Genomic DNA, 12230 nt, shown 5'->3' with positions numbered 1-12230 from the left:
GAGCAATGGGAACCTCATACAGATTCTTTGATTGGAAGGCTTCCCAATCCTTGGCTTTCCAACGATGCAACGGCATAACCACACGTTGCTTAGCAGCTGCAGACTTTTCACGGCGAGTGGGCTTGGTGGGAATCACAACTTCTTCTTCATCATCAGACACAACCGGGCGCAAGGTCCTTCGTGCCCTCTTCTTGGTCTTGCAAGGAGCAGAGCGAGAACTAGAGCCACCTGAACACACACACACGAAAAGAACACACAAAAAACCCAACAAGGATGAGAGGATTGCACCCACTAGAAGAAAAGGAACAAGTTGCAACAACAGAGAAGATAGAACAGTGCTTTGTGGTTGATATACTCCGGTTGTACCAGATCTTCCGCCGGTAGTACCGCTCCAGCGGTTGTACCGCCCGTAGGGGCGGTAGAACCGCTGACAGTGGCACTACCAGGGAAGATAAATCTAACCGAGGCATACGAATCACACAAGTAATATTCCGAATTCTAAGTGCTGCAAATAAGACAGGAGGCTAACAAAGATCTCTTCTATACCAAAGTTCGAACACTAAACGCGGAACGTTAAGTAATGCCCTAGACAAGGAAGAACCCTAGAAAGAACTAGAAGTAAAGAACACGAGGCATTACCACCATCCATGGGAAGAGATCGGGAGGCCTCCACGGAGAGAATCCACGGAGAGCCAAGGATCCGAAGCGCGAGACGCACTCCAAGGCAGGGGTAGAGATGGCCGGCGGCTAGGGCAAAGAGAAGAGGAACGAGGACGAAGGGAAAAAGACAACCCTTTAGCCCCGTCGGGTATATATAGGCCCGTAGACACGCCCCAGTAGAACCGCTTAGGGGAGCGGTTGTACCGCTCGTCTGGTACAGACCGGTGGTTGGAGGCAATACTTCCGATGCCTGGGAGGCAGCGGTAGTACCGCTTGACGTCAACCGGTAGTACTGGACGTAGGTTACCATGGGTTTGAGCGGTGGAACCGCCCAAGCACCGAACGGAGACCCAATGGGACGGCACAACCCGGTACCAGCGGTAGAACTGCCCGTGATACCGGTTGTACCGCCCGACCACCTATGCCCAAGCCAAGATCAAATGAGTGCAATCCGAAGGGAGGAGGAAGGGGCACAAAAACAGGAGAGAAGCAACACCCTAGGAGAACCCAACACAAAGAGCAAAGACAGAACGAGAGAAAACAACACGAGAACAACAAGGCTAACTCCAACCTCTCGAAGAGAGGACGGTGGCCGAGGCCACCTATGTTTGAGTCAATTGGTATGGCACCGCGAAGAATTATCCTTGGGTCCATGACCAAAACTCGTCTTTGAAGCACTAGTACCATCAAACATGGCTAATGTGAAAGACTTGATTGATTTATGCATAATGGGGGGAGGAGAGTTCATTGAGAGAACATCACTCCCCCTATGTCCATGCCTACATCTAAATAGGACAACACGTTGAGTAGGGTGGGGTGTGCAAGGGTTCAAGCAACATTGCTCGAATCGATGATATTTAGCTCATGCCTTAACTCGCGAAATCTTGCTTCATCCAAGGGCTTCGTGAAGATATCTGCAAGGTTATCATGAGTGTTGACGTAGTTGAGCTCGATCTTTCCTCGCCTAATGTGATACCGGATCTCAATATGCTTCGTCTTGAAGTGTTGCACCGGGTTGAGAGAGATCTTGATGGCACTTTCATTGTCACACCAAAGAGGCACTTTGTCACAAGTGACACCGTAATCCTTCAAAGTTTGCCTTATCCATAAGAGTTGTGCACAACAACTACTGGCCGCCACATACTCCGCTTCGGTGGACGAAAGAGACACACAACTTTGCTTTTTGGAAGACCAACTTACCAAAGAGCAACCAAGGAATTGGCACCCTCCGGAAGTGGACTTCCTATCCACTTTGTCTCCCGCCCAATCGGAATCCGAGTACCCTACAAGCTTGAAGTTTGATCCTCTTGGGTACCATAAGCCAAAGTTTGGGGTATGAGCCAAATATCGGAAGATTCGTTTGACCGCCACATAGTGACTTTCCTTAGGTGCGGCTTGAAACCGTGCACAAATTCCCACACTCAACACGATTTCCGGTCTAGATGCACAAAGGTAAAGCAAGGATCCAATCATGGAACGATATACCTTTTGATCCACCACTTTACCATTGGGATCTAAGTCAAGTTGGCACTTGGTGGGCATTGGAGTGGAAGCCGGCTTGACGTCACTTAGCTTGAATCTCTTGAGCATGTCTTGAGTGTATTTGGATTGATTGATGAAGGTTCCTTCTCTTCTTTGCTTCACTTCGAACCCTAGAAAGAACTTCAACTCTCCCATGAAGGACATCTCGAACTTCGAGGTCATGAGAGCGGCAAATTCCTCATTGAAAGCTTTGTTAGGAGAACCAAAGATAATATCATCAACATATAATTGGCACACAAACAACTCCCCTTTGACCTTCTTAGTAAAAAGAGTGGGATCGATTAGCCCAACTTCAAAACCACGGTCTTGTAACAACTCGGTAAGGTGGTCATACCACACACGTGGGGCTTGTTTAAGGCCATAGAGTGCCTTATCGAGTTGATACACATGATCGGGAAAGTAGGGATCCTCGAACCCGGGGGGTTGCTTGACGTAAACCAATTCATTAATAGGACCATTAAGAAAGGCACTCTTCACATCCATTTGTTGTAACTTAAAGTTGTGATGAGAAGCATATGCAATCAACATGCGAATGGATTCAAGACGAGCAACAGGAGCAAAGGTTTCACCGTAGTCGATACCCTCGACTTGGGAGTAGCCTTGTGCTACCAGACGAGCCTTGTTGCGAATGATAATCCCATGGGCATCTTGCTTGTTCTTGAATATCCACTTGGTTCCTATGACATTGTGATTCCCGGTTGGTCTTGGCACCAATCTCCACACTTTGTTGCGCTCGAAGTTGTTGAGTTCTTCATGCATGGCATTGAGCCAATCCGGATCTTCTAGCGCCTCATAGACCTTGTGGGGTTCCACACAAGAGACAAACGCGTGATGCTCACAATAATTTGCTAATTGTCTATGAGTGCTTACCCCCTTTCTTAAGCTTCCAAGCACATTCGTCATGAGATGATCCTTGGTGGAGAGCTTGGAAGCAACCTTGGCGGCACGGCGCTCTAATTCCTCCTCGGTGGTGAGTTGAGGAGCAGTTACTTGATCATCTTGAGTGCTGTCATGAACTTGTTCTTGATCTTGAACTTGCTCGGGGGAGAGAACTTGACCTTGGGCATCACTTGGTGTGTCCACACCGTCTTGAGTATGATCTTGCCCTTGGTCTTGTTCATGAGGTTGAGGGCCTTCACTTTGTTCTTCGGAAGCGTATGGGCCTTGGGTTGGTGATGGCTCCACTTGAGTGGAGCATTGTCCTTCTCCTTTGGCCACAAGGGGTTCCTTAATGGGTAGAATAAAACCAACACCCATTCTTCTTATGGCTTGAGGAGGAATTTCATCACCTACATCACAAGTGCCACTTTGCTCCACTTGGGAGCCGTTATTCTCATCAAACTCCATGTTACATGTCTCCTCAATAAGTCCCGTGGATTTATTGAGGACACGGTAAGCATGAGAGTTTGTAGCATAACCAACAAATATGCCCTCATAAGCTCTAGCCTCAAATTTAGACAACTGAACACCTTTCTTGAGAATGAAACACTTACACCCGAATACCCGGAAGTACTTGAGGTTGGGCTTGTTACCGGTGAGTACCTCATATGGAGTCTTGTTCAAGCCCTTGCGGAGGTAGAGCCGATTGGATGCATGACACGCAGTGTTGATGGCTTCGGCCCAAAAGTTGTACGAAGACTTGAACTCCGCCATCATGGTCCTTGCCGCATCCATCAACGTCCGGTTTTTCCTCTCCGCAACACCGTTTTGTTGAGGGGTGTAGGGTGCGGAATATTGATGTTTGATTCCCTCATCACTAAGAAACTCATCCAAGGTGTAGTTCTTGAACTCGGTGTGCCGTTGTCACTTCTTATTGTCAAGATCTTTGCATTGTGTTGACGTTGTGCTTCATTTGCAAAGTCAGTGAGAGTTTGTTGGGTCTCGCTCTTCCTCTTGAAGAAATACACCCACGTGTACCTTGAGTAGTCATCCACAATCACCAAGCAATACTTCCTACCTCCAATACTATCGAAGGACGGAGGCCCAAATAGATCCATGTGAAGGAGCTCCAAAGGCCTCTTTGAATAAATGATAGTCGTGGGAGGGTGAGCCTTCTCATGTAGCTTTCCTTCGATATAGGCACTGCAAGCACGATCTTTAGCAAAACTAACATTCGTTAGTCCACGGACATGGTCCCCCTTGAGGAGACTTTGCAAAGATCTCATATTGACATGGGCTAAACGGCGATGCCAAAGCCATCCACATCAACTTTAGCCATTAGGCACGTCGCGGTCTTAGTGGGTCGCTCCAAAAAGTTAATCACATATAGACCGTTCTCGATATGCCCAACAAAGGCTACTTTAAGAGTCTTGCTCCACAAGAGGCCACGGTATCGATACCAAAGAAAGTGGCAAAGTCCATGATTGCAAGTTGACGAGCGGAAAGTAAATTGTATGCAAGGGACTCCACAAGCATGACCTTCTCGATCGTGAGATCATGAGAGATGACCACCTTGCCAAGTCCCAATACCTTAGAAGATGAGGCGTCACCTCACTCGACATTGGTGGGCATAGATGGAACCTTGTGCACGTCCACCACCAAGTCCTTGCTTTCGGTCATATGATTTGTAGCTCCACTGTCGAGCAACCATGATCCACTACCGGAAGCAAACACCTACAAGAGATCAATGCTTGGTTTTAGATACCCATTTTGTAATGGGTCCTTTAATGTTAGTAACAAGGGTCTTAGGAACCCAAATAGACCATTCAATGTACTCATGAAGAGAACCAACAAATTTGGCATAGACATGCCCATCACTAGCACGGCATAACACATAAGAAGGGTTAAAATCGCCGGCTTTGTTGGGAAGGGTGACATTGCCCTTCTTGACATTGTTCTTCTTCTTCTCCTCGGGGGCACTCTCTCCCTCCCTCACAAAGGTTTGCATGAGAGGAGGAGGTCGTTTGGTCTTGTCATTCTTCTTCTTGTTCTTGGAGTCGGGCACGTACCCAACCCCTTTCTTGGCCACAACTCCCTTTTGGTTGATCAAGAGATCGTTGAGGTTCTTCTTGCCTTGTATGCAAGTCGCAAGACCTCTCTCAAGTTGCTCCTTCAACTTAACATTTTCCTCAACAAGATGTATATGCTCACAACACGGGTTAGTAGCATTTGCATTATCAATTAAGACCATATGAGGAAAAGTTGCTTTCTCCTTAGTTAGCTTCACTTGGAGTTGATCATGAGACTCCTTGAGGCTAGCGTGAGTACCCTTCAAGGCCTTGTGGGCCTTGTCAAGTATATCAAACTCCTCTTTAAGTCTAGCAAGATCAACCCCGAGTTTGGCCTTCTCGGAATTTAGCACACGAGAAACAATGAGGACATGCTCATAATCTTTCTTTAACTTAGCATGATCAACGTTGTGTGACTCCTCAAGAGCCAAACGAAGACCACGCTCTTCCTCAAGAGTATTGGAAAGATCCGAAATCTCATTGGCATAGTCACGACTATGCCCTTCCATCTTAGATATGGTGTCTTCGTGAGCCTCGATCATGTCATTGGCTTCACCAAGTTGTTCCAAGAGAGCAACAAAGTGCTTCTTGGATTTTCCCTTAAGTTTGCCCATAAAGGCCTCAAACTCGTTTGCCTCCACATTAGCTCCCTCAAGTTCACTAATGTTATCCGTCGGAGAAGGATGATTAATGATGGTAGTTTTGATATTGGGGGTTACCTTGTTGGTGGCTATAGCCATGAGGCACTTGGCGGTGATGCTCTCATTGGGTGAGTCGAAGAGAGACACCCTTGAAGTCGTTGCAATGGCAACGGAGGCCATGGCAACCGACTCATCATCTTCGTCATCGTCATCATCCTCATTGTACTCTTCTTGTACAGCCAATGCTTTGGGAGGAGTCTTCTTGGTGAAGTTGTTCTTGTTGGGGAACGACTTGGCCTTGTCCTTTCGGATGAGCTTGCCACCATTGTCTTCCCTCTTCTCATACGGGCATTCCGCAACAAAATGACTCACGTTGCCGCAATTGTAGCAAGTCCTTACACGTTGCTTGCCCCTCGTGCCACTCGAGTTTTTTTTACTAAAGTTTGGCCTCGAGTTTTTCTTGCTCCAAAATTGCCTTGAAGCAAGTGCCATGTGTTCGTGATATGCATACTTCGTATCTTCGGGGTTGCTCTCCTCTTCTTCCTCTTCTTCTTATTCAACGATGAGCTTGGCCTTCAATGCAAGATTAGGCTTCTTTGCCCGTTGAGAACAGAGCACCGCATTATCGGCGGTCTTGTCCAAAATGTTCATGGCCACAAACTCATCCAACACTTCGCTTGAGGTCAAAGTGTGGAAGTCCGGTCTTTGACGAATGACGGAGGACATGGCCTTGTGATAGGGCATCATTGCCTTGAGGAATTTTCGCTTGATCCAATTGTCATCCATGTCCTTGCTCCCGTGATCTCGTAGTGAGACCGCGAGTTTGGTTACTTTCTGATAGAGCTCACGAGGTTCTTCATCTTCCTTCATTGCAAACTCATAGGCCTCATCTTATACCACTTCATAGTTGGAGCGTTGAATGCTTGCACTTCCCCGGTAGAGAGAGACGACACAATGCCATGCATCTTTGGCCAAGGCGAAGGGACGAAGATGAGGTAGGTCTTCGGGTGGAATTGCATCTTGAATGATGAAGAGAGCATTCTCATTGAATTGATTGTCCGCGGCTTCTCGAGGAGTGAAGTTGCTTGGATCATGTGGATAGAAACCTTCTTCAATGATTCTCCAAAGGTTAGTGTTCACATGATTTAAATGACGTTTAAAGCGGTAAACCCAAGAATCAAAATCCTCATTTTTCACAATCTTAGGGGGAGGACCGGCATGATTCAAATGAGTGGAAGGAACCGGTCCACCATAAACAAGTGGTGGTTCCACATGGGCAAAGATGCTGGTGCCATTCTTACCACTAGAATAAGGAGCCTTTTCACTACTAGCTTCCCCTTTGTCGGGGATAGCATCCGTCACCTTGTTAGCGGGATCACCCACTTTCAACGGTGCGGTGGATAGTTTAAGCCCCTCAAGAAATTTAGTAAACATGCTTTCAACTTCGGTCGTCATGGAGGTTTTCAATGTCTCCAAGGCCACATTGAACTCCTCACGTGAGACCGAGGTTCCCCCATCGCCCGTAGACGAGATAGGATTCACACCGGAGTGTTCCTCCACACCGTCTACGGTATCAACCATACTCTTTGAACGGTAAAGTTCTTAATAAAGAGACGAGGCTCTGATACCAATTGAAAGGATCGATATGGTTGACTAGAGGGGGGGGTGAATAGGCAACTAACAATTTTTAGCTTTTCTTTAACAATTTAAACTTTGCATCAAAGTAGGTTGTCTAGATATGCAACTAGGTGAGCAACCTATATGATGCAACAAGGATAGGAACACAAGCAAGCAAGAGATATGAAACAAATAAGCTTGCTCAAATAAAGGCACGAGATAACCAAGAGTGGAGACGGTGGAGACGAGGATGTGTTGCCGAAGTTCCTTCCCTTTGAGAGGAAGTACGTCTCCGTTGGAGCGGTGTGGAGGCACAATGCTCCCCAAGAAGCCACCGTATTCTCCTCACGCCCTCACACAATGCGAGATGCCGTGATTCCACTATTGGTGCCCTTGAAGGTGGCGACCGAACCTTTACAAACAAGGTTGGGGCTCTCTCCACAACTTAATTGGAGGCTCCCAACAAAACCACGAAGCTTCACCACAATGGAATATGGCTCCGAGGTGACCTCAACCATCTAGGGTGCTCAAACACCCAAGAGTAACAAAATCCACACAAGAAAGTATGGGGGAAGCAAATATCCTTTGGTGGAAGTGTAGATCTAGGTCTCCTCCTTCAATCCCTAGCAAATCAATAAGTTTGAGTGGCTAGAGAGAGAGATCGGGCAAGAGAGCTTGAAGTGCATTAATGGTGGAGTGAGAGAGGTCAAAAGGTAAGAGTGGTAGGTGGGAGAAGCTCCCTTATATAGCAACCCTAAATTCCAGCCGTTACTGTGTTTTTTGCACTGCAGCGGTACAACCGGTCCTCGTCCCGGTACAACCAGGACTCACGGTGTATATGCAGAACCCTACCAAGCAGTACAACCAGACCTGCAGGCGGTAGTACCGGCTAAGAAAAATAACCGGACTAACCGCCTAGCCAGCGCACAACCACCGCATCAAAACAGGAGCTTGACCGGTACTTGGGCGGTGCCTGGCCGGAACAACCGCATGGCGTTGAGCTCTTGGGCGGCTAAGTTCTGAGCGGAAGAACCGCTCGGACCACCAGTGGTACCGGTCATCGAGGAACGACCGGACCAACCGGGCCACTACCGCCCAATAACCGCATCAAACCAGAAGCGCGAGCGGTACTTGAGCGGTGCATGGCCGGAACCACCGTCCTAGCTTTTGCAGAGCATGGTGGCGGTACCACCGCCCGGAGGCAGCGGTACAACCGCTCGAGCAAAGCTGATGAGCGACAAGACCTAGCGGTACAACCGCTCCAGAGAGCGATACAACCGCTGGGCAGAAACAGTGAGCAGGAATAGATAAGGGAAGAGACAAAGAAAACTCTCTCTCTCTCTCTCTCACCTGAGAAAGACAAAGGAGGGGTGATGAAGGTGTACGTGAAAAGATTCCCCCAGTTCTTTCTAATGAGGATTCCCTCTTGATAGTACGGGTTCCCTATGACCAAAGAGATAAAAAGCATAGGGGACACCGTCTTCGATCTTTTCCTACAAGAGAGAATAGCAATCCGATGTAGGCTTAAGCATCGAGAACCTGAAACATATAGCACACGATTAGACCACAAAGGGTTTTCATCATGATCCAAAACATAAAGAGGGAAATGCCCTTTCACCCCCTTCCGACATGGTGGCTCCGATCAGCGTTGGCTTCCTCATCCTCTTTTCCAGATACGGCGGCTATGGGAATGCTCAGCCTCAGGCCAGGGAGAAATCCCTGCTCGGTTTGCCAATGCTGGCAACGGCGGCGTCTGCGGATGTCGTTTCCTCCTTGAAGGCGTTGTCAAGGCCCTTGGCTACGCTCCTCTTCGAGCTCAGGGGAAACCCTAGGTCTGGTTGCTGCGGACCAGATGGCGACGACGTCTCGGTGTCGTATTCCTTCTTCAAGGCGCTATCTTACTCGCTCGCGGTGTCCACGGTCTTGACTCCGGCGATGTTGGTGACCTTGTTGGTTCGAGTTTGCTGCTCTTTGTTTGGGTTTGGTAGGTCTGTGTTGTATCTTTTCTTCGGGCTGAGCATTCCTTGTCTTTTCTGCTTTGGGCATCATGTTCACGTCTGTCTGCGTTCGTGTCATGTGTTGTATCCCTATCTGTACTTATTCTACTCCTTCTATCAATGCAATGATACGCAAACTTTGCGTATTCGCGAAAGAAAAACTCCACCCAACCACATCATCCACACCCTCTGTAATTTGCATCACTGTAACTCGCGACCAAAGACGAAGGAACTAGAGCAGCGCATCCGCTATGAGATCAGGGCCAATGTCGCCGCCGTCGGTTCTGGAGTTGGTTGGCCGGCCACCGCCGTCTTGCCTCGCGGGGAAGGAAGAATCGAGATTAGGCAAAGGATTGTGGATAAGTTGAGAAGAAGTTATACGGATGCTTTAAGATTCACACTGCCACGTGTCTTTTGATGGAATAGGTCTACAGATCGTTAGCGTGCGTCCAGGTCATATATGATTTTTTTTCCGTGTGTGTATGCGTATCCATGTACGATACCTATACCTAGTCGGTTTGTGTTAGGCCTAGCTTAGTATCGATCCTGTTGGCGCTAGTACGTTCCGCCGACAGAGCCGATCGCAAGTTAAAGCAAAGCCCAGGCCAACGTGGTATCGCTAATCAATCCACCTGCTAGCTTGTGTGCTTGGCTTGTTGAGGCTAGGCTATAGCTTGCACGTACGGGTTGCTCCGGGTGGATTTGTTCTGGCGTTCAAAAACCAACAAAACTAAAGCGGAGATGATCGGCCGCCACGCCGAAGAGGAGGAGGAGGAGGTGTCTGGGATGCCCCGAAAATCGCTTGACGAGTCGCGCATGGATCATCTCCAAGACGAGATGCAGATATTGCTGCAATCTTCATCGACCAATGAAAGGGATGCAGTGAGATCCTGGCTCAAGTCTGAGCGCTGCCTGCGCGCGCTCTCCCAGCTACAGTCTATCTCCGCACGCATCGATGGTCTCCGGAGGTCGAACCCAGGCCTCGATCATGACCTGAAATTGATGCTGAGACCTTCCAAGCATGAATCGGACTCCGCGGAGGAGGAGCGGGAGTTCGCTGCCCACCGTAGCATGTGGGAATTGATCAACCCCAACAAGTTTGAGGAATTGAGTGAGTACATCTTCTTTTCTTGCTCTCGCTGCATGTGTTACTACTTGTGTAGTAGTACCAACTCTGCACTCAACTCTATGTCTATTAGTATTGGATTTGGCGGATTAGTCTTTTCTTCATGTCAAGTGCCTATGGCTACATGTTAATTACATTGATATAAATAATGAAATCAGATGTTTACCTTTTCAGTCTGCGTTAGATTCCTAACGCACTTGACTTGGCTTCATGCAGCATCACCGACTTCCATGCTCTTTACAAGCTGCACACCTAGACGCATGCCATGGTACGCTGTTAACCAGCTGAGCTTGCAAATCTACTCAATCAAGATTACAGAAATTACTGATCTCGAGTGGCCACTGGTGGTTTATGGAATTATTGCCGCCCGAGACACCGTGGACAGCTGCCGAAACCCTCTGTTCCTTTGTCCAAGGGATGAGTGGCAGTGCATCACCCAACAGGTATGCATGGTATAATGTTTGTTCTTCTTGTTGTTGCTTCGTTGATCAGTAAGTGACAAATGATAATGGTTGTAGGATCCCTTTTTGCGCTTGACTGGCCCAGCTCGTGCGATTTTGTGTGAAGACGCCGTTTCTTTTGAAATCCAACTAAAATTAAAGGGCAGAGCAGAGTCTGAAGATAGAGTATTCATCAGTGATATATTGTCTCATGATGCGAATGCTGGTGATCGGTTTTCTACCCTGAATGTAAGCAACCACTTTTGCAAGATGGAGCTTTGCGTTGAGCGATTTAAGGGGTCAGTCCAGGCAACTATCTTGGATGTTCATGTCGTTGAACATGGATCACCGCCTTTTCCACATGGCGGCCGAGTTGTCTGCTCCTCGCTGCCTCGTGGTGTACATGAAGTCAATTGGCCCTCATCTAGGCAAATTGTGTTGCTTGATTCAGTTGATGGGAGAAGGTTTATAGATGAGCATGGTTATATTGATCTGCAGAGAAATGTTGTTTCTGCTGAATTAAGAGGAGAATTGATTGTCTGTATCAAGGCCTACTCACCATGTGGTGACATATGCGGTGATGTTCATTTTACACCCAAGAAGTGCAATTTCAGTAAAGAGAGAATTGTCCTTGGGGACATGGAGGTCGAGGTTACAGTGGCTTGGTCTCTAATGGTTGACGATGATGTGACTATCCAGGCAAGTGGCCATGCATGTGGACCCATTTGGGATGTGCCCACCTCTACACCCCTCTCTGTTGAAAGAAATGGACTGGTCTGTTTATGCTTAGTCTTTGGTAGGATCTGTATTATGTTATGTTCAGAGAAATGAATGGATATGTCTAGTCTTTGGTATGATCTGTGTTATGTTATCTGAACCTCTGGTCTGCAACTAGTACGTTTTTCTGGAGACAAATAACTGCCCTGCTTATGCACATACGATTGTTATATCTTAACTGCTTTATTGTCCGTTGGAGTTGTCTGTTTGTTATTTCTGCCTATTAATGTTGCTAGAATTGATGCTGATTTGTCTCTGCCATTGTGTTCCAGTTGAAATAACTCTCACAAGACCCTTGTTATTCTACTCTATTGTATCATGAATAATTACATTCCTCGGCTGTTAGAGTTGTGTCGAATATTATCTATAAGGTAGGTTACAGTTCGACTTGTAGTTGTATTGTGTTTAGATAGGATATGGAGTCAGATCCAAGTAGGACACTTGTATCTTAGGCCTCTCATATATAGCGGGGTAGACACACG

The 12230-nt window shown here is 47.5% G+C and overlaps 1 pseudogene across 1 annotated transcript; it reads left to right on the top strand.

Annotated features, from left to right (window-relative positions):
* The first annotated feature begins 10753 nt into the window (after positions 1–10753).
* Positions 10754–11834, top strand: LOC147987037 (uncharacterized; annotated as a pseudogene). The gene is made up of 2 exons (XR_015617532.1): positions 10754–10974; positions 11050–11834. The product of XR_015617532.1 is annotated as an uncharacterized LOC147987037 (transcript).
* Positions 11835–12230: the final 396 nt, after the last annotated feature.

The sequence above is a fragment of the Triticum urartu genome, chromosome 2A (assembly GCF_056163025.1).
Source record: "Triticum urartu cultivar PI428250 chromosome 2A, HENAU_Tu73, whole genome shotgun sequence".
Taxonomy (NCBI): Eukaryota; Viridiplantae; Streptophyta; class Magnoliopsida; order Poales; family Poaceae; genus Triticum; species Triticum urartu.
Note: the sequence above shows the minus strand (reverse complement) of the source record. Positions and strands in the feature narration are given on the sequence as shown.